This window comes from Oncorhynchus masou, chromosome 1 (genome assembly GCF_036934945.1).
Source record: "Oncorhynchus masou masou isolate Uvic2021 chromosome 1, UVic_Omas_1.1, whole genome shotgun sequence".
Classification (NCBI taxonomy): Eukaryota; Metazoa; Chordata; class Actinopteri; order Salmoniformes; family Salmonidae; genus Oncorhynchus; species Oncorhynchus masou.
Window position 1 is genome coordinate 65,065,483 of NC_088212.1, and position 27,753 is coordinate 65,093,235.

The window sequence follows — 27,753 nt, forward strand, 5'->3', positions numbered from 1 at the left end:
ACACACTTTGGTTGGAGTCGTTAAAACTTGTTTTTCAACCACTCCACAAACTATAGTTTTGGCAAGTCGGTTAGGACATCTACTTTGTGCATGACAAGTAATTGTTCCAACAAATGTTTAGACAGATTATTTAACTTATAATTCACTGAATCACAATTCCAGTGGGTCAAAAGTTTACATACACTCAACTTAGTGTGTCTTTAAACAACTTGGAAAATTCCAGAAAATAATGTCATGGCTTTAGAAGCTTCTGATAGGCTAATCGATATAATCTAAGTCAATTGGAGGTGTACCTGTGGATGTATTTCAAGGTCTACCTTCAATCTCAGAGCCTCTTTGCTTGACATCATGAGAAAATCAAAAGAAATCAGCCAAGACCTCAGAAAAAAAAATTGTAGACCTCCACAAGTCTGGTTCGTCCTTGGGAGCAATGTCCAAATGCCTGAAGGTACCATGTTCATCTGTACAAACAATAGTACGCAAGTATAAACATAAACACCATCGGACCACGGAGCCGTCATACCACTCAGGAAGGATACGCGTTCTGTCTCCTAGAGATGAACGTACTTTGGTGCGAAAAGTGCAAATCAATCCCAGAACAACAGCAAAGGACCCTGTGAGGATGCTGGAGGAAACAGGTACAACAATATCTATATCCACAGTAAAACTATTCCAATATTGACATAACCTGAAAGGACGCTCAGCAAGGAAGAAGCCACTGCTTCAAAACCGCCATAAAAAAGCCAGACTACGGTTTGCAACTGCACATGGGGACAAAGATCGTACTTTTTGGAGAAATGTCCCCTGGTCTGATGAAATAAAAATACAACCGTTTGGCCATAATGACCATCGTTATGTTTGGAAGAAAAAGGGGGAGGTTGGAGTGGCCTTCACAAAGCCCTGACCTCAATTACATAGAAAATGGTTACACCAGCTCCGTAAGGAGGAATAGGCCAAAACTCACCCAACTTATTGTGGGAAGCTTGTGGAAGGCTACTCAAAACATTTTACCAAGTTAAACAATTTAAAGGCATTGCTACCAAATACTAATTGAGTGTATGTAAACTTCTGACCACTGGGAATATGATGAAAGAAATACAAGCTGAAATGAATAATTCTCTCTACTATTATTCTGAAATTTCACATTCTTAAAATAAAGTGGTTATCCTAACTGACTTAAGACAGGGAATTTTTACTAGGATTAAATGTCAGCAATTGTGAAAATCTGAGTTTAAATGTATTTGGCTAAGGTGTATGTAAACTTCCGGATTCAACTGTACATCTGAAGTGAGGGAAGCTGCTGCCTGGCCAAGCAGCTGGCATAAGGATACTATACATTTAGCCAGGTAAGTTAGGGATGTGCAAACCATGTGCCCTCTCTCACACAAAGCAGCAGGAAATGAGTGTGTGTGTGTGGTGAATTACTTCGTAATCGCACACTATCTTCTGCTTGTGGGACCTACCTTGAGTCTCAACCCCTGTGCTTTATCTGCTTTTGGACATTATCATAGGGAAGCTCGTCATCATTCCCCCCCCCCTTCCTTCAATGTTGATATTTTCTTGAGACAATGAAACTCAAAGCCAGCGGTATTAGATATCGTCTTAGAAGACTGCAATTCAGCCCCATGAGCACACTGTCTGAATCATAATATCTGAGCCTGTTGATCTGAGAGAGACAGACAGCCCTGTCAGGTACTGAGCCCTGTACACTGAGACTGAGGCAAAGAGGGAGAGACAGGAGCAAAAGCTGTGCATCGGCCCACTTGCTCCCATTTCACATCTGAACTCTACCTTTCTCCACCTCCCTTTCTTTCGAATACTGCCAACATTTCAGCAAGGCAAGCATTTTCCTCACATCTCTGATTGAACACTTTGCAGGAGCCGCCTTTAGATGTTAATTATGCATTAACTAGTGATCAAAGACAACTAATAGGCAGATCAGCCTTTTGACTTTGCCAAGGCTCTTATAACCTCGTAGGCCCCCGTTTTCTCCTGAATAAATCATGTCTCTGTTGGATCTTGTGTGCCATGCTGCTGTCCGGTGTTGTGTCTATAGACTAATAGGGCTGCTGCGTGGACTATTGTCTACACTAAAATGCACCTGCCCTCTGGTCTCTGTGGACCTCAGTCTGCAGTCCTGCACTAGCTGCAGTACCCACATCCCAGAAGACCTGCCATCAGCTGCTCCAGATCCCGTGCCACTCCGGTCATGCTGCCAGTCTCCGAGCAACCCTATTAGTGCACATCAGACAGTGTGTTGGCAGAGATATAGTGCTCAGGTCAGGATATACCAGGAAGACCATCACACGCATGCCCTGGACTCTAAAAGCCAACGTGGATGAGAGGTTATTCTGAGAAGGAGAAGGCTAGATGGATACATCCAATATTGTGGAACAAATGCTTTGGTTGTACATCACTATCAGTTAGGCCCATTCTTAAAATGTGTAAGAGAGTTGTGTCTCAAAACAGTCAAAATGTTTAGAGTACATGGTGTATTGCACAGTGTCCTAATTGCAACACCTGTCATCTCCACTCACACTAGCTACTTACATTGATAAATACACAGTATACACATCATTAGGGAACCTGGGAAGATAATGTGCACACAAACACATTACAAGAACACATAACGCAGCTCTGACTTTTCTACCACTCATATATACCCAATATTCTGCTTTCACTGCACCATGGTTCAGTGCTCTTGTTGTTTAGGTTTCTACACAAGGGAGCAATTTATTGCACATTATTTCAGCAGCTCCTGTTCAGGTCCACATAAAGCGCCTCTGGCAATGTAACTCTGTTAAGGTTGAAAAGAAGTACCTCGCCAGAATCATTACAGGGACTTTAAAGACAGGCTGTACGTCAAACTCTCCTCTTTCACATTGTTTTAAGAACCTGACCTATTTAGAACCTGACCTTCCCTGTACATTTAGTTCTCTTTCCGCTGGTACATTTCCCTGCTTTCACAGAACAGGGACCCAGAAATGGGAGTTTTCACCCCAGATCTCCTTTTCAATTAAACTACCACTTGCCAGAAGAGGTCTAGTGCTTATGTAATCACAAGAACAGGGAAGATAAGTGGCACAGAGACACACAGACAGAGACACACAAACAGAGAGAGAGACAGACAAAGAGACAGAGACAGTCAGAGCGAGAGATAAATGGAGAGGAATGAAAAGAGAGCGAGTGGGAGGGAGGGAGGGCTAGTCCTTAGATGCGTCTGGCTCCGTCTGACTTTGTGAGTGTGCTTTCTTTATCAGGAAACCGAGAGGGGCGGGGGCCTCTGCCTCTACCCGCCTGTGCCTTCAGTCTCTATTGACACGCTCACTGACACAGGGACACAGTCGCCTGGCCTCACGCCTCCACACAGCCCAGTAATGGTGCCATTCAGCTGGTTAATAAACGCTCTGCCCACCTGACGTCACAGCCCCATGCATTACAATGGCCACTCAGGTGGATCCCTTGCAACAGTCACACTTTCCATCTCCTCACGGCTACGGAGGCCAGGCGGGGAGATGTGAGTGAGATAAAAGTCGGCCACGGCTGGAAAAGTCAGAGAACACGTTGCTAAATATAGGACAATATTGAGCTCTCCAGGGAGGCTAGAGTGGAAATACAGAACAAAGGAGAGCCAATAGGTCTGCAAATATACTGCAGTGGCTGAATGTAGACAAACCCTCTTCTTCCACCCCCTCCCATCCCCATCCTCAAAATACCCAGCCTAGGCTTAAAATAGTAGGTCATCCAGCCTTATACAGGCTTGAGGCTGAAGGCTGGAGACAAGAGTGGTGGTTTGTTACAGTGTGGCACATCATCATTCATGTCCCAGAGAGTCCAATTACAGTACTCTCCAATGCTTTTGCATGTTCCTTAGATTGGTAAGGGACTATAACCTAGACATGTCTGCACTAACAAATACAGGCAACCCTCTTTGTTGAACTCTAAAATAGATGGAGATATATCGATATGAAAAACTAGTTCCAGTTACCGCAATGATAAACTGAAAAGAGTAACTGCCCCAACCTGAAATGTCTAAGAAGGGAGTCACACCTGAACCTTCCAAGAACAGTCGTGCCATAGAACTGAGACATAGGCATCTCACTGTGGGTTGGCTGCAGTACAGTGGCTGCCTAATCCCTCTACACACAGAGACACAGACACATTGTCTCTACTGTTAGCCTGCGATATTCGGCATAATCCCTACCTCCATAAATATCTCTAGTCTAGTGGGAGAGCAAGCAGGAGTTGCTGTTGCCAGAGAGAACAAGCTTCTAAGTATTCTCTGTGTTTCAACTAACAGGGAGATGGTCTAGTATTGCAGAGGAGGTGGTGGTGGAGGGAGTGTACATTTCTGTAAAGCGCCTCTCCATTTCCTAGACATGCAGTAATGATACAATACATGCTGTATTCTCCTGCAACTCCGAGCTACAGGATTTTGAGATATACATGTCATTTTCTGCTAATCCTGATTATACAGGTCATATCTTTGAAATGGCTTTAAGTGAAGTTATTGAGTAGAATTTGTGCAGAGCTGTGAATGACGATTTCACAACGTATCAATACTCATCAAATCCCCTTCCCACCCAAACCCTCCCAAAGTCCTCCCCCACAGAGCTGCTATAAGCCCTATCCTCATGTGGCTGTAACCTCCTAGCCAATCTCCCAGCGTGCTTACTCACACTGAACAGCACAATGGTGTTAATGTCCTGGCCAATAGTGTTTATGTTCTTTATTATTTTAATAATTTACAGGCCCTCTGAGGAGCACTGCTAACATGGGCTGAGAGCTTATTGTCATGCTAATGACTCAGTAGCAGTAGCAGCAGTAGCAGTAACGCTGATCACACACACTACGCAGACCAGGAAATAACCCACTTGGGGCAATCAGACAGCTTACTGTGTTTGGGCCTTACTGTAGTCTATAGAACGGGTCCTTAATGAGGAGGAGCTGTGAGCCTCGAGTGGATCCGACCCGTGGCCCTTCAGCGGGCCCATCAGGGGTCTGCAGCCTGCCTGACATCCTCTCTCCAGACCCCATCGCAACATGGCTCAATGCACCACCGTGGCTCTGTGAGCTGCTGAGTGTACTCTGGTACGTTTAATTTTAATTTTTTTAATTTTACCTTTATTTAACCAGGCAAGTCAGTTAAGAACCCATTCTTATTTTCAATGACGGCCTGGGAACAATGAGTTAACTGCCTGTTCAGGGGCAGAACGTACCTTGTCAGCTCGGGGGTTTGAACTCGCAACCTTCCGGTTACTAGTCCAACGCTCTAACCACTAGGCTACCCTGCCGCCCCACGTTAGGGACAGGACTGGAGATGAGGTAGGACAATGTACATTAAAGGGGTCAACACAGAATAAGCAAACAGGGCCAATGGAGCGAAGCGCTGTGTTGAAACGTCGTTTGTCGTCACAATAGGGGCGGCTCCTTGTAAAACGCTCTGTCATTCGAATACGGTTTTTTTCTACCTGGAAATTGAGACCCGACAAATCATCCTTCCTTGCGAAGACTGAGGGGCAGTATGTATGAGTTTGGATACAGAAGTCCCACCCCTGTGTCTACATCCCATCTTTTCTGGGATCCCTTGTGGTATAAACACAGAAGATTAGGACGTTCTGATACTTGATAGGTGCAATTATGCCTATGCTCGGTTCAGTTTTGAGGAGCATCACACGAGAACCTAAACCCTTTACCGAGGTTATATTCGGACAAGCGAGCAAAAGACAACATCAGGAGGGAGATATCACAACATTTGAACACCGAGACTGATAAAGAAACATGGACAAAAGGGTGCTGGAGATGAGGAAGAGGGCTGCCGCGATTGTCCGACAACTGGATTGGCTTCGTGTTTGCGCGAAACATCGTCAGACCGACACCAATCATTTGCCAGATGCGGTACGTACTCGTGATGCAGCCGAGTCCTTTTGCACGGTGTGTGTGATCCTGTTCACAGGTGTCGTTAGAACATTGTGAGTGGGACATATTCAGTGCAAGTGTTGTTCTAATGATTAGCCGGGTAGGTTCAAACATCTGAAAACAGGCGCTGTGGTGTGGGTGTGCTAATTAGACTGAGATGTTTGTAAAATCAGTTGTTTTGAGTAAAGCACTCAAAACAACTGTTTTGGACAGCCCCGAGACAGATCTGAGCCCTGAGGGCCGATCTACAGGTGGTTATTTGCCCCTTGGTTCACCATCACTCTCCCGGGCCTGGTTCATCACCTCCCCGGCCCCTCTTACCAACACCTAACTCCAGTGGCTGGAAGAGGAAGACAGCTGAGGATCCTTTGGACACTGACATTTTGCAGCAGGTGATTGACTTAAAGAAACAGCAGAAGTTAAAAACAGCAGCTGTGTCCAGTACAGGCTGTCCACGACATCATGGTACCATGGACGGTGTTTATTCCTGCTGATCAATGTCTCCCGTTTGTCAGTGACACGATGATGTACTTTCGCAGGACCATCGATCAGTGCTCCGTCCACTCTCCAGTGTGTCCTCTACACAGAGCCCTGTCTCACCCCAAATATGGGTTCCCCAGCAAGCACGCTGTCCTTGGTAGCAGCAGCTGGACTACAATGAGTTGGGAGCCGAATTTGCTCCCACGTTGAAGTCCATTTTGCCACGGAGGAATAAGCAACGAAATCCTCCACCATGACATTACATTTAGAGTGGCATCCTTCTGTGACTGTGGCAAGATTCCGAGCTTATAACTTATAACACACACACACACACACACACACACGTGCTTCTACACCTGCATTGCTTGCTGTTTGGGGTTTTAGGCTGGGTTTCTGTACAGCACTTTGAGATATCAGCTGATATACGAAGGGCTATATAAATAAATTTGATTTGAACTTACAGCGACACTTTGCGGCGTCTGCCACTCGCCAAAAACCGAATGGTCACAGACAGCCTTCCTGCAGCAATTAGAGGCGAGCTTCGAGTTCTCTCGTGCGAGATTGTGAGGGGAAAGCAGTTGAAGCAAGTCGTCAAATCTGGCAACAGACATCCGAAAGTATTGAAAATGCCTGTCCTCGTCAATGCGTCACATAGTTCGGGCAAGACACGTGTATTCTCCATTGTCCCCTCTTGTAGTGTTCAGTGAATTAACTTTTTCATTTTCTCATCTCCCCCCCTTCTCCTCCTCAGTAGTAAGAGCAGTTTAACTCCAACTCCAGCAATTGCCTTTCATAAAGATACATGTTTGTTTCTGCTTCTGTTGCAAAAAAAGTTGTGTTGTAAAGAATATAAAACCAGATTAGCCTGACATGTAGCCAGCTAGCTAGCTAGTATTTGTAAACAGAAATAAAAAAACACTATATACAGAAAATCAAATGTCGTTGCTAGCTACAGTCAAAAACAGCGGCTTGGCAAGCTACTCTGGCTCCCCAAGAGGATATGCACTACACAAGATAGACTTCCTCTCTGGGTGTAATGAAATGAAAAGAGTCTGCTGCCCCAAAAAACAAACTCCACCCATGCATGTAGATCTATGAAAGTAAACCGCACACACACACACACACACACACACACACACATACAGTTCTTGTCCAGATGCTGTAATCGTATTTACAAAAGCATATGAAAGAGGAGCGGCGGCCCAGCTCCTCAATCTCTTCCCGAGTCTGAACACACTAATCACATTAGCCCTCCCTCCCGTTTCACTAGTGCTTTAAAAAGGGAGCTTTAACTACCACACACCCTCCCCCCTCTATAAACCACACCAGATGCTGACGGATTGTCCTCTTAAAGTTTCCTCTGATAACTTCTGAGGAGTCCAGTACGCAATCAGACACATTCATAAGCTCAGACAAAATTGAAAAACCTTTCAGTCAAAACAAAAACAAAAAAGTTTGTGGTTCTAGATATTGAGGTATGTTCTGTCATCTTATCCAGTGTGAGGACTTTGTTGACTGTGTGTCTTTCCCTCTCCCACTGCTTCTCTCTGTTCCATCTCTCCAAGCTGGGGAGTAGCCTGGGGACAAGCAGGCGGAGGAAAGGGAAGGGGACGCTGGGTTAAGTCTCCATGCCTCTGTGTGAGGGGCGGGGGTGGCTGATGGGAGAAGAGGGCTTCATGCAGGCGGACAGTCTGTTCTGAATAGGCCAGCTGTTGGCTCCAGCTCTCCTCCACACTGCCCACTGAGTGGCCAGGCCTGGGCTACCAGAGGAGGGCTACTGCTCCACCCCTACAGCACACATGACCAACAAAGGCTTCTTTGTGGGGGCACTATTCAGGAGGTAACTCATTCACTTCAGACGACCACAGGAACCATATGCTCCAGCCAGGCTAGGGCTCCGGCAGTGGTCATCCTGAATTCTAACTCCCGACTGGACCACACAGTCCGGCTCCACACGACCCTGAGGCGACCCCAGCGAGGGAATGTTCCTAGTGAGGGAATACCAGAACACTTTTATTTTCCGTTGCAAAATGTTTTGCTACAGTGTGCCCTAAGGAACACGACCCTGGCTGCAGCCCTGGCAGCCCGCAGGTGAGCTGCGAGCTCCTGGGAGGTGTTGATGGTGTTGCAAGGCCTGGTGACAGTAGTGACATGTGGGCCTGCTGATGGAGTACTGGGGGAACTGGGAGGCTGGGTGCACACTGCGACTGCTGCTGCCTAGACATCTGTGGCCCTGCGTGGGTTAGCTAGGGGGGGGGGGTTTCAGACAGGACAGGCAGACAGACCAGACCAGACAGACAGGGTTTAAGAACGTGTGGACCTCTGGACATTAACAAGATAATCATTCACTTTTATAAATGGTCTATTCAACTAAATGTTTTACTCTCTAGTGGCTCAAAACGTTGAGAATAGAATTGTTGAATGTAAACGTGTTTTTATTTGATTTTTATTAACCTTCACTTCAAACTGTAATAAAAAGAAACTAGTCAAGCAGTCAGTGTAGGAGCTGCTATCACTACCAGTGTCTATACAGAAAACTGGGGATCATTTAAGCATGAAGTGACACTGCATTGAGTAAACAAGTGAGTCAATCATTAATGACTTAACGATTACCTCTTTATTGCAAGTCTAATGAACAGAAAGTTCTTTATCTTTACCAGGCACCCAAATTATAGGATAACCAGATAGTACACTGTACTGTAGCAATGGCCAACATCTCACAGAGCCAAGGAAAAGCCTGGCAACACATACATGCATGGCAGCATACCGCAACACACCTCCAGCACAATACCTACATATCATTTGAATTTGAATACAAAAACAGACTGCCAACACATGCAGAAACACATACAGCATATTAAACGCACACAAGCTTAAAGTCCTACTGCACCCCCCCCCCCCCCCCCGCCTGTCTGTCGGCTCCTGCTAACAGTGGTCACTTCAGTGTAAAGCAGTCAGTCATAGGCGTGATATTTCTCTGCTATCACTGAGAGCACATAGTGGAGATGTCCCCAGTTCAGCTGCTGTGATATTTAACATCCAGGCTTCACTTGTGTTCCTATCAATTCCCCAGAGTTTTGTGTGCTTGCCAAGACGGCCACTGTCTGCTCCGCTCACGGCCAAATATAATCCGGTCTGACAGTGCTGCTCAACGCAAATACGCTCCGACGTTAATGCAGAGCAGAATGGCTTCATGTTCATTCTGTTCCAGGACTCTTCATTGTGTTTGTGTGCACAGTCCTGCTTGCTCAGCTGCCAGCTTAAGTGGCGAGGTCCCATGTCCATTCACTCGATGACTCAGCCAATAGACACCGTTTCTCTGATTTCACACGGCCAAACACATACACGATGTCAAACTGAACCATGTCTTCAACATGTGGAGTGCTCACATCCGGAGGGTGGTAGACAGTATTGTTTGTTTATCATGTCTGTGTTTATCATGTTCTCTCTCTCCCTCTCTCTCTCTCTTGCTCTCGTAAAAATCAATACAGTCTCTTTTTAGAAAGCCTGTCAGAAGTTATTATCTGCCTGAGGCTGGAAGGCTCCCCAGCACCATGGTGGTCTGGGTCTGCTGCCAGCCCCCTGGGTGGGGGTACAGGGAGAGCAGAGGATCCAAAAGACAGAGGGCTCCTAGGGGGAAACCAGCTTTCGCACTCAGTCACTAACCCCCAGACTCTGTCCACCCCCCACTCAGGGAGGGAGAAGCTAGGCTACAGCCTTCCACATCCACCATGACAGTACAGTCACCAGTCACTCCCATCACTATCAGACGAGAACAGTAGGAGATGGACAGAGAGAGAGCCCTAACCATAACCTGCTCCCTCCCCACAGAATCAATATGGCCAGTGACATTTCCCTAGTTTGACTGATGTGTGGCCAGTGTTGGCGGTGGCCAAGAACAGGTTCATCCAGGGCAGGTCGCTCTGTGAGGTCCCCAGCCCACCTCCAGGAGGCTGACACTGGGCTCCAGTCTGGGCAGGGCATCCTTAATCACTTCAACCAGAAAGTCAATACTGTGCATGAGTCAATTACCCAGAAAGGGGCCTGGAACCACGTGACCTGGGAGTCTCTCCTCCCTCCCTAATCCAGACAACCCGTCTCTCAGACAGTCAAATCATATGCGGTTTATTAGATTCCAACCAGCAGGAAATCTTTACATTAATAACTTATGCTGCTCCCCGTGGCTATGTCTCGCTCTCCAACCTTCATGTGTGTCTTTCTCTCAGTTGTAGACTTTTTTTTTTTTTAAACACACACCGGTGCCCAGTAGGGGAAAATGCAATGTTTGCATGGCTTGATAACCACTCTCCTCTGTTACTGCAGTTATTTATCCCTCCCTCCCTCCCTGTTCTGGTCTAGTGGTGACAGAGTTTTGGTGCCCTCTCTCTGCTCCTGTCCCCTAATGACCCCCTCCGTCACACCATATACAATTAACAGTCGCTGTGCAGAAAGCAATTACAGATCAGCCCCACCAGCCAGGCCCAGGCAGCCTGCGCCTCCCCACGCCGCACGGCCCGGCATGCAGACTCACTCCACAGCTATTGATTGATAAGATGTTTGGAAAACACAGCGGAATGACTACTTGACGACTTCCTGGTCTCATTCTTGCTGGCATCAAAAGTTAAGTTTAAAAAGTATTAATAGGAGACAGAATGCGATCAGACCACCATCTAATTTGCCTCCAAATAATTTCCACGTGATGCAAAGAGTCAATATTTGCAGTGTGGACCCTTCTTTTTCAAGACCTCTGCAATCTGCCCTGGCATGCTGTCAATTAACTTCTGGGCCATATCCTGATTGATGGCAGCCCATTCTTGCGTAATCAATGATTGGAGTTTGTCAGAAATTGTGGGTTTTTGTTTGTCCACCCACATCTTGAGGATTGACCACAAGTTCTCAATGGGATTAAGGTCTGGGGAGTTTCCTGGCCATGGACCCAAAATATTGATGTTTTGTTCAACGGGCCACTTCGTTATCACTTTTTCCTTATGGCAAGGAGCTCCATCATGCTGGAAAAGGCATTGTTCGTCACCAAACTGTTCCTGAATGGTTGGGAGAAGTTGCTCTAGGAGGATGTGTTGGTGTCATTCTTTATTCATGGCTGTGTTCTTAAGCAAAATTGTGAGTGAGCCCTCTCCCTTGGCTGAGAAGCAACCCCACACATGGTCTCAGGATGGTTTACTGTTGGCATGACACAGGACTGATGGTAGCGCTCACCTTGTCCTCTCCGGACAAGCTTTTTTCCAGATGCCCCAAACAATCGGAAAGGGGATTCATCAGAGAAAATTACTTTACCCCAGTCCTCAGCAGTCCAATCCCTCTACCTTCTGCAGAATATCAGTCTGTCACTGATGTTTTTCCTGGAGAGAAGTGGCTTCTTTGCTGCCCTTCTTGACACCAGGCCATCCTCCAAAAGTCTTCACCTCACTGTGCGTGCAGATGCATTCACAACTGCCTGCTGCCACTCCTGAGCAAGCTCTGTACTCGTGGTGCCCCGATCTCGCAGCTTAATCAACCTTAAGAGACGGTCCTGGCGCTTGCTGGACTGTCTTGGGTGCCCTGAAGCCTTCTCCACAACAATTGAACCGCTCTCCTTGAAGTTCTTGATGATCCGATAAATGGTTGATTTAGGTGCAATCTTACTGGCAGAAATATCCTGTATAGCCTGTGAAGCCCTTTTTGTGCAAAGCAATGATGACGGCATGTGTTTCCTTGCAGGTAACCATGATTGACAGAGGAAGAACAATGATTCCAAGCACCACCCTCCTTTTGAATCTTCCAGTCTCTCATTCAAACTCAATCAGCATGATGGAGTGATCTCCAGCCTTGTCCTCGTCAACACTCACACCTGTGTTAGCGAGAGAATCACTGACATGATGTCAGCTGGTCCTTTTGTGGCAGGACTGAAATGCAGTGGAAATATTTTTGGGGCATTCAGTTCATTTGAATGTGGGACTTTGCAATTAATTGAAATTCATCTGATCGCTCTTCATAACATTCTGGAGTATATGCAAATTGACATCATACAAACTGAGGCAGCAGACTTTGAACATTTATATTTGTGTCATTCTCAAAACGTTTGGCCACGACTGTATATGGCACATGGAAACCAAGTGAGGGTGGTCTATGGTGATCGGTGGGATGGGCTGAGAGTGGCTGGGATTAAAGTGCTCATGTTCGGTAATGTAATATCGCTATGTGATTGCTGTATATAGCGGTGCCATGTACATGAAATCTTTATGTAAAATGTGTGTATATGTAGAGGACAAGCAGTAAAAACTAAAGAAAAGAGGTGTCCTCCGAAGATAAAAACACAGCGGAATAATGATACCAATAGATGGAGAAAACTGGTAGAGAGAGAGACTGAACCAACCCCCACGGCACCCACACACTAACAGCGAGGATACACTCAACTGAGTTGTTATTTAGCCTTCAGAAGTCAGTCAAACTTTCCACCATTTAATTATTTCTGATGGAAAACGCAATGAGGGGACAAAGGCCATGAATTCTAATACACACACTGTGCATGATGCTATGAGTCACTGCTTATTGCCCAACTGCTCCTAGTCATTGAAGTATACAGCTCCAGTAGAGTTGTAATCTACTCTGCATTCACACAGTAGGCTTTCACTGAGCTGATTCATTAGCTAGCAGAATGCTCAGCATGTCATTACCTTCCTAGTATGACTGGTGGCTTGTCGCTTCAGGAGGACAGAGATACAAGACCAATGAGACATACACATATAATGTGTGCGTGTCATTTATGTTCAATGAGTGGTACTGTCAGCAATAGATTGTTACATTGTGTGTGTGTGTGTGTGTGTGTACATATGTGTTATTGCTCATTGTAGAAATGCCTATAGAGAAGAGAGAGGGGTAAATGTTTAAAACTACAGTTGAAGTCGGAAGTTAACATACACCTATCAAGCAAGCCTATCACTCTCTGACTCCTGTACAGAGTGAGTGAATGAGTGTTAGAGAGAGGAGAGAGAACAAGATGGGGGTAAGGGTGGGGGTGGAGAGAAGTACAGAGAGAGAAACAGGAAGAGAGTGAGCGAGAGAGAAAGGGAGAAAGAGAGGGATTGCAAGAGAGGGAGAGGAGAAGGATAGAGAGAACGAGGGATTGGGAGAGAGAGAGGAGAAGAATAGAGAGATGGTTCAGGGTTATGATGACAGCTTCATCAGTGTGTTTGACCCTCAGACCCACCTCATCCAGCCCTGCAGCTAGACTGCTCTTTCTGCTGCATTACGCAGACAGACATGATGACAGACACACAGGCATGCAGACAGACACACAGACAGAGACAGGCCCACTCCTTTACAACCACTCTCCTCCTCTCCAGTACAGTTCACTCACCACTCCAGCCCCGAGCCCCATCACACACACAGGGGGTCCCCAAAGCACAAAGGGTGAAGTGAGGGGATCAAATTTGGGTTATGATAGTCAAAGGCAGCGTCTTGGGCTTAAATGGATCCAGGGATGAAATTGATCCTATGTCTTGCTTTTAGAATGCCTATTGCAGACTGAGATGCAGTAAACGTTGCAGTAATGGTGTAGTTCTGCCGTAACGCTGGCAGAGAGCCCAGCACACTCTCAGATGTCTGGAGAGAGCACGGTTCTGCATTACCTCCGTCTGTCTGTCGTTCTCATGGTGCTCAACAGCTGTAGCTCTCTCTAGCCTTCTCCAACACAGTCACACCTAATAGAGTTTGCTCTCACACCAGAGTGCCAACAGCACTGATTTCCTGTGTGCGTATGCAGCTTGACCACCACCACCGCCGCAGAAACACAGCACTCCATTCAAACCAACCAGAACAAACCAGCTCCTTCACTCAGCAGCTCAGCCTGCCAGATCTGACCAAACCACCCCATCAAGTCAACTATCTGACTGCAGGAAACCCACAGACTGGGATGACTGTGGGCCCATCAGTATGACAGAATGGGGAAATTGATACTTGACACATCAAATGACCTGCAGCTTCTCTTTCAGACTATTTTGTCTTTTAAAAGCATGACTGAATAAATTCACATTGTCTGTGAGGCAGGCAGGCAGGGCAGACAGGCAGGGCAGACAGGCAGGGCAGACAGGCAGGGCAGACAGGCAGGGCAGGCTGATCTGCTGAGATAACAGAGAGGAGACAGTAAATAGCGAGTGTAAATCCTGCAGGAGGCCATCCTCTCCTCTCCTCCGCAGTGGCCCTGACAGGGATTAATGGAGCCATTCATCTTAGAGAAGAAATGAATGACTTAAAAGACCACCAACCTGCGCTGGAGTTGCTGCCGGTCCCACCAAGCACTGTCTCTGCCCACCCAGGCATGACGAATGGTTGCCCAGCCTGCCAACCCATGCATCCATCCCTGGCACCTGGCACAGTCTGCCTGCCTCACCAACACAGCGGGGCCTTTTTTATATATTATTTTAATTGTTTTATTTAACCTTTATTTAACTGTGGCAGTTGGCTACCCACCACTTCCTCTACTCTACTCCCATCCTGGAATTACAGCTCAGCAAGCCCCAGTGAGTGAGTGTGTATGTGTAGTGTGAGTGTGTGCGTGTCCTAGCCAGTGTAAATTCACAGTGCCACCAGAACCTAGTCAGGGAGAGAGGCTGCTTTTACATCCTGTGGACAGGGAGTGAAGGGGAGGAGGAGAAGAGGAAGGGGGAGGAGGGATGGGGAAGGTAGGGCCTGTAACCAGCACTCTGTGGTTTGGGGCCGTGGTAGAGAGAGGCCACATGGTGCTAGGCTGGTGAGGGTGCATGCCTCTGGTAGGAGTGGCAAAGCATGGCTTGCAGTAGTCAGATGAGGCTTAACTCTCCACAGCAGTTAGTGAAACCAGACACAGTAGTCCAAACTAGGGCTGTTACGGCAACCATATTACCCGCACACCGGCGGTCACGAGTCATGACCACAGTCAAATCCACGTGACCATTTAGTCACGGTAACTAGACTCTGATGCTGCTGATGGTTATTAGTAGCCTACACATTTGCTGACTGCCTGGTACTCCGCACTCAATTGTCCCTCTAACATCAATGCAAATGTAATCAAAAATCAAATCAAAGACTTTACGAGCCCATGAGCTCATGTTGCACAACATTTCTATAGGCTATGCAATTGCGTGAGTTGATGGCCTCTATTAAAAAGAGGAGGATCCAATCAGCTTTCTATAGGCTAGGCCTATTATATTTATTTCTCAACTTTCCTAATATTAACCACATTGCTTTACAACAGGAGTATAGCCTACCTGTCTGGCATGAAAATTAACCACGGGAAAAGACTCCTCCATATGCTATTTAAGTGTATTGATGACATGTATTTTTTTTTCCTGTTCTGAGACAGGTGCATGATAATGGTCCATTCTAAATTCAAAGTAATTTGACACATACATGTAAAGACAGGACTAAATTAAGAATAGTCTGGCAGGTGACAATATTAGCCTATCACTTGTGAATGATGCCCAGCGTGTGCAGTAAGGCAAGAAACAGTGCATTACTTTTTAAAATCATAGTTGCACACCATAGTTGCAAGGCCTATTTTTTTTAAATGTTTTGATAAGATTTGTTTAACAACTAAAGTAGCCAAATGATTTCTTAAAATTAAGCACAATAATCCGCTTTACAACCGGTGTAGATCCTAACTGGCATATACATAGGCAGCAGGAAGATACTTTTCACCATAAAAACGCAGCTTTATTATAAAGAATTACGTGCATAATCGCATTTGAGGTCACTTTTGAGAATGGTGTTCTCTCACTAATTGATTACATTTCAGAATATTTGCGCCTACTGCCATGTGCACATTGCTGCCCTTATAATGTGAAGAAATAGCCGTATAGTTTATCAACATTTTAAGCTAAACATTCGGATCTGTTGCATCAGCCTCATTGCTTTTAAAAGGTTTGATGCGAGTGGTTGTATTAATTTGGGATCTATAGCTTCCCACAACATGTTTGGGATAATTATCTCGCACAGAAAGACAAGTTGACCAATGGAATAGGTACATGTTTGTATTATGGGGGATAGTGGATTGACATAAGCTAGTGCTTTTGCTGTTCATTAGGCCTACTCATCTTGTTGGCTGACGAAAAGTAAATGTGGACAGTTCTTCTAACATTGTCCCCGATGTGTCGGTCTTCACTTGTAGCCTAGTTAGCTGAGACGCTGGTGGGAAGGACCAGATCACGTGACAGGCATTGGCTAATAAGAATGGAGATATCTGAGTGAGCCATGTAAATGATAGCTGCTTCGAAGCACGGTGATTAGCAGCTGGGAGAAGGGAATTATAATTATTATACTCAGTCCAATGGCCACTAGTTGCAAAAGGCATGGATTTTTTTTAGGGGGCATTACGGCCACACAAGGGGGATACCGCTGGGAAATCCGAGGCATTATCAAGTGATGGTCAAATTATGAATGAGAGACTGATGAAGTGTGTGCAGCCTGCGCATTAAACAAAGCAGGCTCATGCCTTTCATGTGACCTTTTTCAAATCATCATTAGAGTCTCATCATGCAGCCTTAGAATGTACTAAAAATCAAAACATACAGCCCCACGTTTGTATCACAACTATTTTTTTGTTAATCGCTCAACATAGAGGGAGTCCGCACGTGCGGACTCCCTCATAAATCGTTTGGAGAAAATATCCTTTAAATTTTGATTCAGCTATGTTCAATTGTTATCTTCACACAATAAAATAATGTCATGGAATTCTAAGCAAAATCTTATCTGCTAAATGAACTAGTGTAGCCCACAGCCATATGGCATAGCTAGATCAGGGCCTTACATAGGGACAACTCATAGTATGCTATTCTGTTCTTCTGAAATAGACTACATTTTCTTCATTTCATGTTTCTTTAGACCTTTCTAAAATAAATAATGGATTTATTGTGATGGTGTAGGCTATATTACATGGATTTATTAGACTTTTTAAAATTTAGATGTTCCTAAGGTCTGCATCCGTGGCTTGTAGGCTATGCATTGAATCCAGGAGATGCCAAACGTGTTTATGTTAATTAACAATCAATTACCGTGAGAGCAGCAGTTATTTGCTTGACAATCACAGCCCTAGTCCAAACCAACAAATCCACTCCAGGCAACATTACAGGACTTGCCGTTTGAACACATGCAGGTGTAGATGGAACTTGTGGAAATCCTAGATGTTGCTGTTGAAGGATTGATCATTGGCTCAAGTTGCTTGTGGAATGTATAAAAATTAAATCAGGATCGAATCCACAGAACCTGACAGAAACCTACACCCTTCATTACCAAGAGACTACCACTATAATGTCATCTCTCCAACTATGGCATCAGGATTCAACGTAAATTCCATGGTGGATATTAAAATGAGTGGACGGCCGTGTATAGAATCATAGAACAGCACATTGAGCCAGCGACAGTAAGTGAGTGGGTGGGGCTGGGGGGTTAACGGCTTGCCTGCCAGCGCGAGACCTCTCATCGCATCAATAAATCGGCAGTCCTTCTGCTTCGACGTCGCTCTGCCCCCCAAATTCCGCCTCCCACGCTTCCTGTTCCCTGGCCTTACTAAATTACCCCTAAGCACCAAGGCCACAGAACGGTGCACTACACAGACACAGCAGCAGTAACCCTTTCTATACTACAGGTCTAGTCTGAAACCAGGAAGAGAGAAAACCTTGTATTTGTGACAGCTGTGTACTTTAAGTACCAGGGCCTCTGTACCAGCAGGACAATTATCCTGACAAGCTCTCAACATTTTGCATGACACACATCAAAAGACCGCAATGTCAAACTCTGGAGGAGACGATCATGACAAAATAACACCATGAAATCAGAAAACAAGGATACACTCAAATCCCCATTTCCATACAATCAGAACACATCACAGTGCAAAGCTGAGAAAATCCCCCTTTCAAGAGTTTAACACTGTCTGTACATGTCCAGGATATACCTCAAGTTTCAGCTCGGAGCAAAACCAGCTTACGCGCCAAGAAATGTGCCGGCTCATGTACTCGTCTAGCTCTCATAGCCCTGAGTCAGTTTCCCCCCATATGAAAAAGATACTGGAAACCACTCTGCATAGCGTTCTTCCTTTCTCTCCCCTGTAAGTGGCCCAATAAATAAAGCCACAGGTAGAGATGACCTGTGGGGAAACACCCAGCAATGTGCAGGTATCCCAGTCTGACATTTTGCCATGCCAGCAATATCTCTGGCTGTAAAACAGTGCCCTCCTCCTCCATAGAGCTGAGTGGGTAGTAGTGAGCCACGCCATCGTGTGGGTGTGTAGTGAGTAATTAGATTAATAACCCACAGTAGGAACCACAACACATCTGGTTGGCATGGAACGCTCTTGTGCCAGCATTCGGAAACTTTTCCCAGCAGCACTGAGTGAGCGATTGAGCATGTTCCAGTTGGAGATTTATGAACAGTAGGCGAAAGCAGGTGGAAAAAGCCAGATAACTAGGTGGATATGACTGGGAAGTGAGGATGATACTATCCGGAAAGACAAACCATACAGTGAGGCTGCTTTGGTTGACACAGAGTGTGGTAAATTCACCACAGAGACGCAAACTTTTTCACACCTGAGGGAACAGTTCTGTCATGTCCCTCAGGCCTGGGGGCTCGGTTTCCCCTCACCTGAGGTGATGTGGCTTGGCCCTGTAGCAGCCCAGGGTTCAGGGTGGTGGTGGGTACTGGTCTGCCTGTGTTTGCTCATCACAGCACAGTCATGCCGGTTGTTTGCACAACGCCTCCCACACGCTATGGGAAAAATCTCATATGACTGATATGGCTGGGAAGGATGGGCCCCTGTGTGTGAGGGTTGGGGGTGTTGTGTATGTGTGAGAGTGTGTCTGCCCACACACTCAGGGAGTGTCACGTCTATTACTGGAGCCATTGAGAAATAGCCTGAAGAGTACAGCCCTGCAGTATAGACCCAGCCTTCTCTGTCTGCATGGCCCTGACTGCAAGTCTCAACAAATACAACAATGAAACAGAGAGGAAAGAAGGGAGTGGAAGAGAGAGAATCCGCAATTCCATCTTCCGACAGCCCCATCTGTAATTAGCTGGTGCTGGGGTACGTGAAGAATGGCCCAGCTGACAGCTTAGAACGCCTGTGTGCGTGTGTGTGTGTGTGTGGAGGGAGGGGGGGGGGGTCTGCTGCATGGCTTGCCCATCCACTCACACACGATCCCAACATAAATAAGCGTGGCTGAACAGCCAGGAAACACCAGCACATTCCAACCAGTCAACGTCTCAGAGAGCCACACACTGCAAACACACGCCTCTGCAGACGCAACACACTGCAAACACACACAGAGGCAATGTGATACACAGTATCGCTGCAGACTTCCACAGGCCCTGCTGTAAGCCAAGCCAGTAAAAATAGAGAGGAGATTATGGCTCAGGCTTTACAGGTTAGTAAGCCGTGACAAGCACCTCCAGCAGGTTCATAAATCAGATGGGCTGGGGGCACAGAATGGGAGACTCCAGGGAGAGGGCTGGATTACACCTTACACACACACACACACACACACACACACACACACACACACACACACACACACACACACACAGCGTAACCGTTAGAAAAATGCCTGTGTAATAACCTACTCTTCATCCAAGGCCGCACATCATACATTTCACACGGTGTGTGTGTTGCGCAAGTCAAACATAAGGATTATGGCATTACAAATCAAGCAGGCTACTATTTCTTATTAGCCCACTTCAAAATGAGTCAATACCATTTTACCCAAAACCCATGAAATCACAAACTAAAGACAATCTACTAAAACAAGGACTGTAATAACGTACACTCACTCCTACAGTGGTTATAACAAACAATCACTTGAGGCAAACAAATGACTTTGCTCAGTGTTTTAGGCTACGCAATTATCAATCTGATTCCTAAATGCTAAACAATCAACAACTCATGAGGCCATTAAAATGAACATGTTTTGGTCTCGCCATCTGTTTAGACCATAGAGGTTAAAACTACTTATCCTGCAGCAGAAATACAACCATTTAAAATAATAGGCCTGACAAAGGGAGCCAGAGAGAGAGAGAGTGTGCATATGAAGAAAATGTTTAAATGAAAGCAGAGTTAAGTTAGCAATACAATGTAAGGGCTTAGAGTTAACTGCAGACACACAGAGCACAGAAACCAGGGCACAAGCTAGCCTCAGAGGTGACATGGAAACATTCAAACAACCACACGCTCATGGCTGCCATGGTCTTCCTGGTGCGACAGTTTCCTGTCATCTTGTGCTTATAAGAGAAACCGGTAAAGAACATTCAGAACAGTCTAGTGTTGGGCAAACACGCCATTACAAACACACACTAGTATCTCAAAGCGAGGAAGACTTTAACAGGTATAGTTGGAGATGGCAGAGTTTGTCAGTGCAGGGAATGACGAATCCGATGGTGAACTCAATGAGGCATCTGAAAGCCATTCTTGAACGGGTGAGAATGGATGTACACGTGAAGAACAGAACTGCAGAAAACAACCAGGTGATGTCTACCACCCCAGGGAGAAGACGACTGTACAGACTAGAGGTCGACCGATTAATCAGAACAATCGGAAATCGGTATTTTTGGACACCGATTTGGCAGTTGTTGTTTTGTTTTACACATTTTTTACACATTTATTTAACTAGGCAAGTCAGTTAAGAACACATTCTTATTTTCAATGAAGGCCTAGGAACGGTGGGTTAACTGCTTTGTTCAGGGGCAGAATGACAGATTTTGACCTTATCAGCTCGGGGATTCAATCTTGTAACCTTAGAGTTAAATAGTCCAACGCTCTAACCACCTGTCTCTCATTGCACTCCACGAGGAGCCTGCCTGTTACGCGAACGCAGTAAGCCAAGGTAAGTTGCTAGCTAGCATTAAACTTGTAAAAAACGATCAATGATATTACTAGTTTATCTAGCGTGTCCTGCGTTGCATATAATCGATGCGTATTTGTGAAAAAAGGCCGTCCTTGCTCCAATGTGTACCTAACCATAAACATCAATGCCTTTCTTAAAATCAATACACAGAAGTGTATATTTTTAAACCTGCATATTTAGCTAAAAGAAATCCAGGTTAGCAGGCAATATTAACCAGGTGAAATTGTGTCAATTCTCTTGCGTTTATTGCACGCAGAGTCAGTGTATATGCAACAGTTTGGGAAGCCTAATTTGCCAGAATTTTACGGAATTATGACATAACATTGAAGGTTGTGCAATGTAACAGCAATATTTAGACTTATGGATGCCACCCATTAGATAAAATACAGAACGGTTCCGTATTTCACTGAAAGAATAAATGTCTTGTTTTCGAGATGATAGTTTCCGGATTCAACCATATTAATGACCTACGGCTCGTATTTCTGTGTGTTATTATGTTATAATTAAGTCTATGATTTGATAGAGCAGTCTGACTGAGTGATGGTAGACACCAGCAGGCTCGTAAGCAATCATTCAAACAGCACCTTCGTGCGTTTTGCCAACAGCTCTTCGTTGTGCTTCAAGCATTGCGCTGCTTATGACTTCAAGCCCATCAACTCCCGAGATTAGGCTGGTGTAACTGATGTGAAATGGATAGATAGTTAGCGTGGTGCGCACAATCGTCACTTGCTCTGAGACGCAGAGTAGTTATTCCCCTTGCTCTGCATGGGTAACGATGCGTTGATGATGGCTGTTGTCGATGTGTTCCTGGTTCGAGCCCAGGTAGGGGCGAGGAGTGGGACGGAAGCTATACTGTTAAACTACAATACTAAAGTGCCTATAAGAACATCCAATAGTCAAAGGTCTATGAAATACAAATGGTATAGAGAGAAATAGTCCTATAATTCCTATAATAACTACAACCTAAAACTTCTTACCTGGGAATATTGAAGACTCATGTTAAAAGGAACCACCAGCTTTCATATGTTCTGAGCAAGGAACTTAAACGTTAGCTTTCTTACATGGCACATATTGCACTTTTACTTTCTTCTCGCATTATTTAAACCAAATTGAACATGTTTCATTGTTTATTTGAGGCTAAATTGATTTTATTGATGTATTATATTAAGTTAAAATAAGTGTTCATTCAGTATTGTTGTAATTGTCATTATTACAAATAAATAAATAAAATCGTCCGATTAATCGTTTTCTGCATTTTTTTGGTCCTCCAATAATCGGTATTGGCGTTGAAAAATCATAAATCGGTCGCCCTCTAGTTCAGACTGGCTGCTTTGTGTCTTGGGTTGATGTGCATCCTACAAGCTACTCTCAATATCACCCTGCGTCTCCTCTACAGAGACTCGCTACATCAACATGACCAAAGTAAAAGACCAGTTACAGGTTGAGAGAGATGGTCTCCAGACAGAGCTCCCTGTACTGGAGTTGAACAACCCTGGGATGTAGGCATTTTAAATCCAGTTTGTTCTACATCTCTACTGAGAAGAGAAACTGGGAGGAGAGCAGATAGGACTGTGAGGAGACGAGCTGGTGGTCAGAAAACAGCAGAGGAACAGGTATTTGTCAACGGATTCTGGGAAGTCTGGATTTGTCTGACGGACAGAGATGAAGAGGGGGTCTGGAATTGGGTGGATGGCACACAGCTTACCACTGGGTACTGGGCATGCCAACAGCCTAATAGTCATCTAAGACGGCACTGAGCAATGGCCATGTCCTTCTTCTGTAGAAAAAGCTGGCATGATGCACCATGCAGCGAAGTGCATTTCTGGTCCGGTGAGAAATCGGCCTAGACGTAACTAAAACTTGAAACCCAACTAAAGTTCAACTACTCTCGACCAGTACATCATTAACAAAGACATCAGTGCTAGTGCTTAATTACACAAATTAATAATGCAAATGAATTGTGCTGAAACATTTTCTGTCGTGTTCATTTACAATAATGTTTATGTTCTCCTTTTGTAGTTATTGTGTGTCAAAACTGTAATTTTCAAGTTGAAGGAATAAAATGTTGTATTACTGTATAACGCAGACGTATCTCAGAAAATAAAAGTTTCTTTAAGAGTTTGTTCCTGTGAGTCTGTGTGCCTGTGAGTGAGTCTGGTGTGTGAAGGCTTTCGACTCTGTCAATCACCATATTCTTATCGGCAGACTCAGTAGCCTCGGTTTTTCTGATGACTGCCTTGCCTGGTTCACCAACTACTTTGCAGACAGAGTTCAGTGTGTCAAATCGGAGGGCATGCTGTCCGGTCCTCTGGCAGTCTCTATGGGGGTGCCACAGGGTTCAATTCTCGGGCCGACTCTTTTCTCTGTATCTATCAATGATGTTGCTCTTGCTGCGGGCGATTCCCTGATCCACCTCTACGCAGACGACACCATTCTATATACTTCCGGCCCGTCCTTGGACACTGTGCTATCTAACCTCCAAACGAGCTTCAATGCCATACAACACTCCTTCCGTGGTCTCCAACTGCTCTTAAAACGCTAGTAAAACCAAATGCATGCTTTTCAACCATTCGCTGCCTACACCCGCATGCCTGACTAGTATCACCACCCTGGATGGTTCCGACCTTGAATATGTGGACATCTATAAGTACCTAGGTGTCTGGCTAGACTGTAAACTCTCCTTCCAGACTCATATCAAACATCTCCAATCGAAAATCAAATCTAGAGTCGGCTTTCTATTCCACAACAAAGCCTCCTTCACTCACGCTGCCAAACTTACCCTAGTAAAACTGACTATCCTACCGATCCTCGACTTTGGCGACGTCATCTACAAAATAGCTTCCAACACACTACTCAGCAAACTGGATGCAGTTTATCACAATGCCATCCGTTTTGTCACTAAAGCACCTCATACCACCCACCACTGCGACCTGTATGCTCTAGTCGGCTGGCCCTCGCTACATATTCGTCGCCAGACCCACTGGTTCCAGGTCATCTACAAGTCCATGCTAGGTAAAGCTCCGCCTTATCTCAGTTCACTGGTCACGATGGCAACACCCACCCGTAGCACGCGCTCAAGCAGGTGTATCTCACTGATCATCCCTAAAGCCAACAGCTCATTTAGTCACCTTTCGTTCCAGTTCTCTGCTGCCTGTGACTGGAACAAATTGCAAAAATCGCTGAAGTTGGAGACTTTTATCTCCCTCACCAACTATCTGAGCAGCTAACCGATCGCTGCAGCTGTACATAGTCTTTTCTGTAAATAGCCCACCCAATTTTACCTACCTCATCCCCATACTGTTTTTATTTATTTACTTTTCTGCTCTTTTGCACACCAATATCTCTACCTGTACATGACCATCTGATCATTTATCACTCCAGTGTTAATCTGCAAAATTGTAATTATTTGCCTACCTCCTCATACCTTTTGCACACAATGTATATAGACTCTCTTTTTTTCTACTGTGTTATTGACTTGTTTATTGTTTACTCCATGTGTAACTGTGTTGTTGTCTGTTCACACTGCTATGCTTTATCTTGGCCAGGTCGCAGTTGCAAATGAGAACTTGTTCTCAACTAGCCTACCTGGTTAAATAAAGGTGAAATAAAATAAATAAAAATAAAAGAGACTCCGGGCTTGAGTGGTACAGACAAATTCAATTTATGGAGAAACCTGAGACTGCAGAGAGGCTGGTGTCGACAAGCAGAGAGAGAGAGGGGGAAGAAATAAACCAATACTAATAGAAATTAATCTGATTTATCAATGATCCAGTGTCTCTAATTAATTAGATACATTTTATATGAAACTACGATTCACACGCCTCTGAAGGTTTAAACATTACAGTCGCTTTTATGTGGAGATAAGCCCAATGGTCTTGTCACATATGGTCCCTCTCCGGCCTCTAGGTCACCAGGCTGCTCGTTAGGGTGCACACCTGTCACCGGCGTTACACACATAATGACACTCAACTGGACTCCATCACCTCCTTGATTACCTGCCCTTTATATGTCACTCCCTTTGGTTTCTTCTCCAGTCGTCATCGTTTCTGTTTTATGTCGGTGCACTGATTGTGTTTCTTGTTTTGTTCATTTATTAATGAAATGTTTTCACTCCCTGAGCTTGCTTCCTGACACTCAGCGTACATCGTTACAGCTCTTCAACAGTCTATAGAAATGTGGTCGGTGTGAAGTAAAAACATGCTCTGACAGAAAACCATAAATAAGCCTCCCGGGTGGTGCTGGTCGCGCCTGTCGCTGTCGTAACCGGCCGCGACCGGGAGGTCCGTGGGGCGACGCACAATTGGCCTAGCGTCGTCCGGTTTAGTTAGGGTTTGGCCAGTAGGGATATCCTTGTCTCATCTCGCACCAGCGACTCCTGTGGCGGGCCGGGCGCAGTGCGCGCTAACCAAGGTTGCCAGGTGCACGGTGTTTCCTCCGACACATTGGTGCGGCTGGCTTCCGGGTTGGATGCGCGCTGTGTTAAGAAGCAGTGTGGCTTGGTTGGGTATCGGAGGACGCATGACTTTCAACCTTCGTCTCTCCCGAGCCCGTACGGGAGTTGTAGCGATGACAAGATAGTAGCTACTAACAATTGGATACCACGAAATTGGGGAGAAAAAGGGGTAAAATTCAATTTAAAAAAGAAAAAAGACAAAAAAAGAAAACCATAAATAGGAGAACTCCAGTTGTTGTTTTGGGTATTACAGCCAATCGATGCACATCAGTGAGTTCCAGTACCAGTGGGCTGAGCCTGTACAGCATCACAGATACAACAGCTTCTCCTTAGCTCGCATTCAGATCAGAGCAGAGCTGGGAGATGACAGAGAGAAAGTCAGGCTCTGCGGTTGATAACAATGCAGAAGGTCACACTGCCAGGGAAAATCTATTTCAGCCTGGACACACACACAGAGAGACACAGAGAGAGAGAGAATGTCTGACCAGGCCTCACTCCAGTAAATCCCTCCACTGCCACATGAGAGGTCTGGGCAGTGGCTCGTCTCCCTCTCCTTCCTCTCTCGCCACAGAATTGTAGGACGCCAGCCTGACAAATATGCTCAACACTGCCAGTGCCAGAGCCTTGGCAGGACATTGGTCAATCAGGGGGAACACAGTAATTACACTGTCCATAGAAAGAATACAAGGATTGGGGCCAATACAGCCATCCAGTGTGTGTGTGTGTGTGTGTGTGTGTGTGTGTGTGTGTGTGTGTGTGTGTGTGTGTGTGTAAATCAAAGTGTACTATTTGACACTTGCTTGATGAAACAATCAGCATGAATCTGTCCTTCAGTGCTCTGCTATTTTACTGTGGATATCAACAGGATGGCAGAAGTGGGCTGAATAAATCCACAGAACAGCACCATTTCAAATGTTCCCTGACAGCGCAGTCAAAACAACAGCAAAACTAGAATTGGCAATCAATTGAATAAACTACAAGGAATATGTCAGTCTCTGAACACAGCAGAAATAGACAAGCCGTCAGTAAAACTGCATGATCCTTACAGACAGGGAGCTTTATTACACAAGTGATATCTTCTCATGATGAATGAGAAAATATAAAATGTTGGACTAGTAAAATGTACATTGAAAGGAGCTCCAATCTTATGCAGATCTAATGATGGACATTCAAACAGATATTTACTGATGTAAAGGTTATTCACGCTGCGTTATTATGTCTTACTATGTGATTTGCTCGCAATCCACATTCCTATCAACCTTGCTGTTTGGCAATAAAGGTTCCTGACTCAAATGCAACAAAAAAAAGGAATTTATAGCTGAACCCTGTCAGGGTTATGACCCTGTTTTATTATGGTCCTCTTAAGCTTCATCCACATGGGTAGGAAAGACCATAAACCAGAAGTCTCTGGTCACATTAAACCTTAATATTCAGCAGTGAGAGAAAGGGCCAGGGTCCTAGCTTGTCGTCAAAGTATGGATGACAAGAGAAGATGGCGACAGTAAAGCCACTACACTGTGGAGAGAGGGCGGCTGAGGGGAGAGGAATGAAGATGGAAGCCAACATGAGAGGTCAGGACCTTCTAATTCTAAAAATGCCCCGTCTTCTGAGCCTCGACATCCCTAATGGAACAGATCACAGGTGACTGGTCCAAAGCTCCAGAATGTTCATTTAGTGAGGGAATGTGCTAACCGCAAGATTCTCCTTTAAATATCTTGGAATTCTGTGCTTGTTTTCTTCATTCTTTGTTGATGTCGTTCTGTCTTTGCACACTGCATAATCATGTTCATTTTGACAAAGTTGTGGTGAGTAGGGTTTCTGCTGAATCCTAGCGTTAGCAGAGCTATTGTTGTCTCAAATCCATGTCTTCCTTCACAGCAGTACGGTTGTCACCAAACTTGACTAGCTCAAAGAATAAATCAAATCTAAAAGGTCTGTCTTTCCTGAATATGTATTTAAAGTTAAATGACCTATCTGCTAGTATAATTTATTCTGTCTACTTAAAGAGAAAAACAACTGCTTTCAATCGTATTTCTG

The 27,753-nt window shown here is 45.2% G+C and overlaps 1 protein-coding gene across 3 annotated transcripts in view; it reads right to left on the minus strand.

Moving 5' to 3' along the window:
- LOC135548162 (SH2 domain-containing adapter protein F-like) overlaps window positions 1–27,753 on the minus strand; it is a 139,811-nt gene that overhangs the window by 84,183 nt on the left and 27,875 nt on the right. The gene's annotated exons all lie outside the window — the stretch shown is intronic.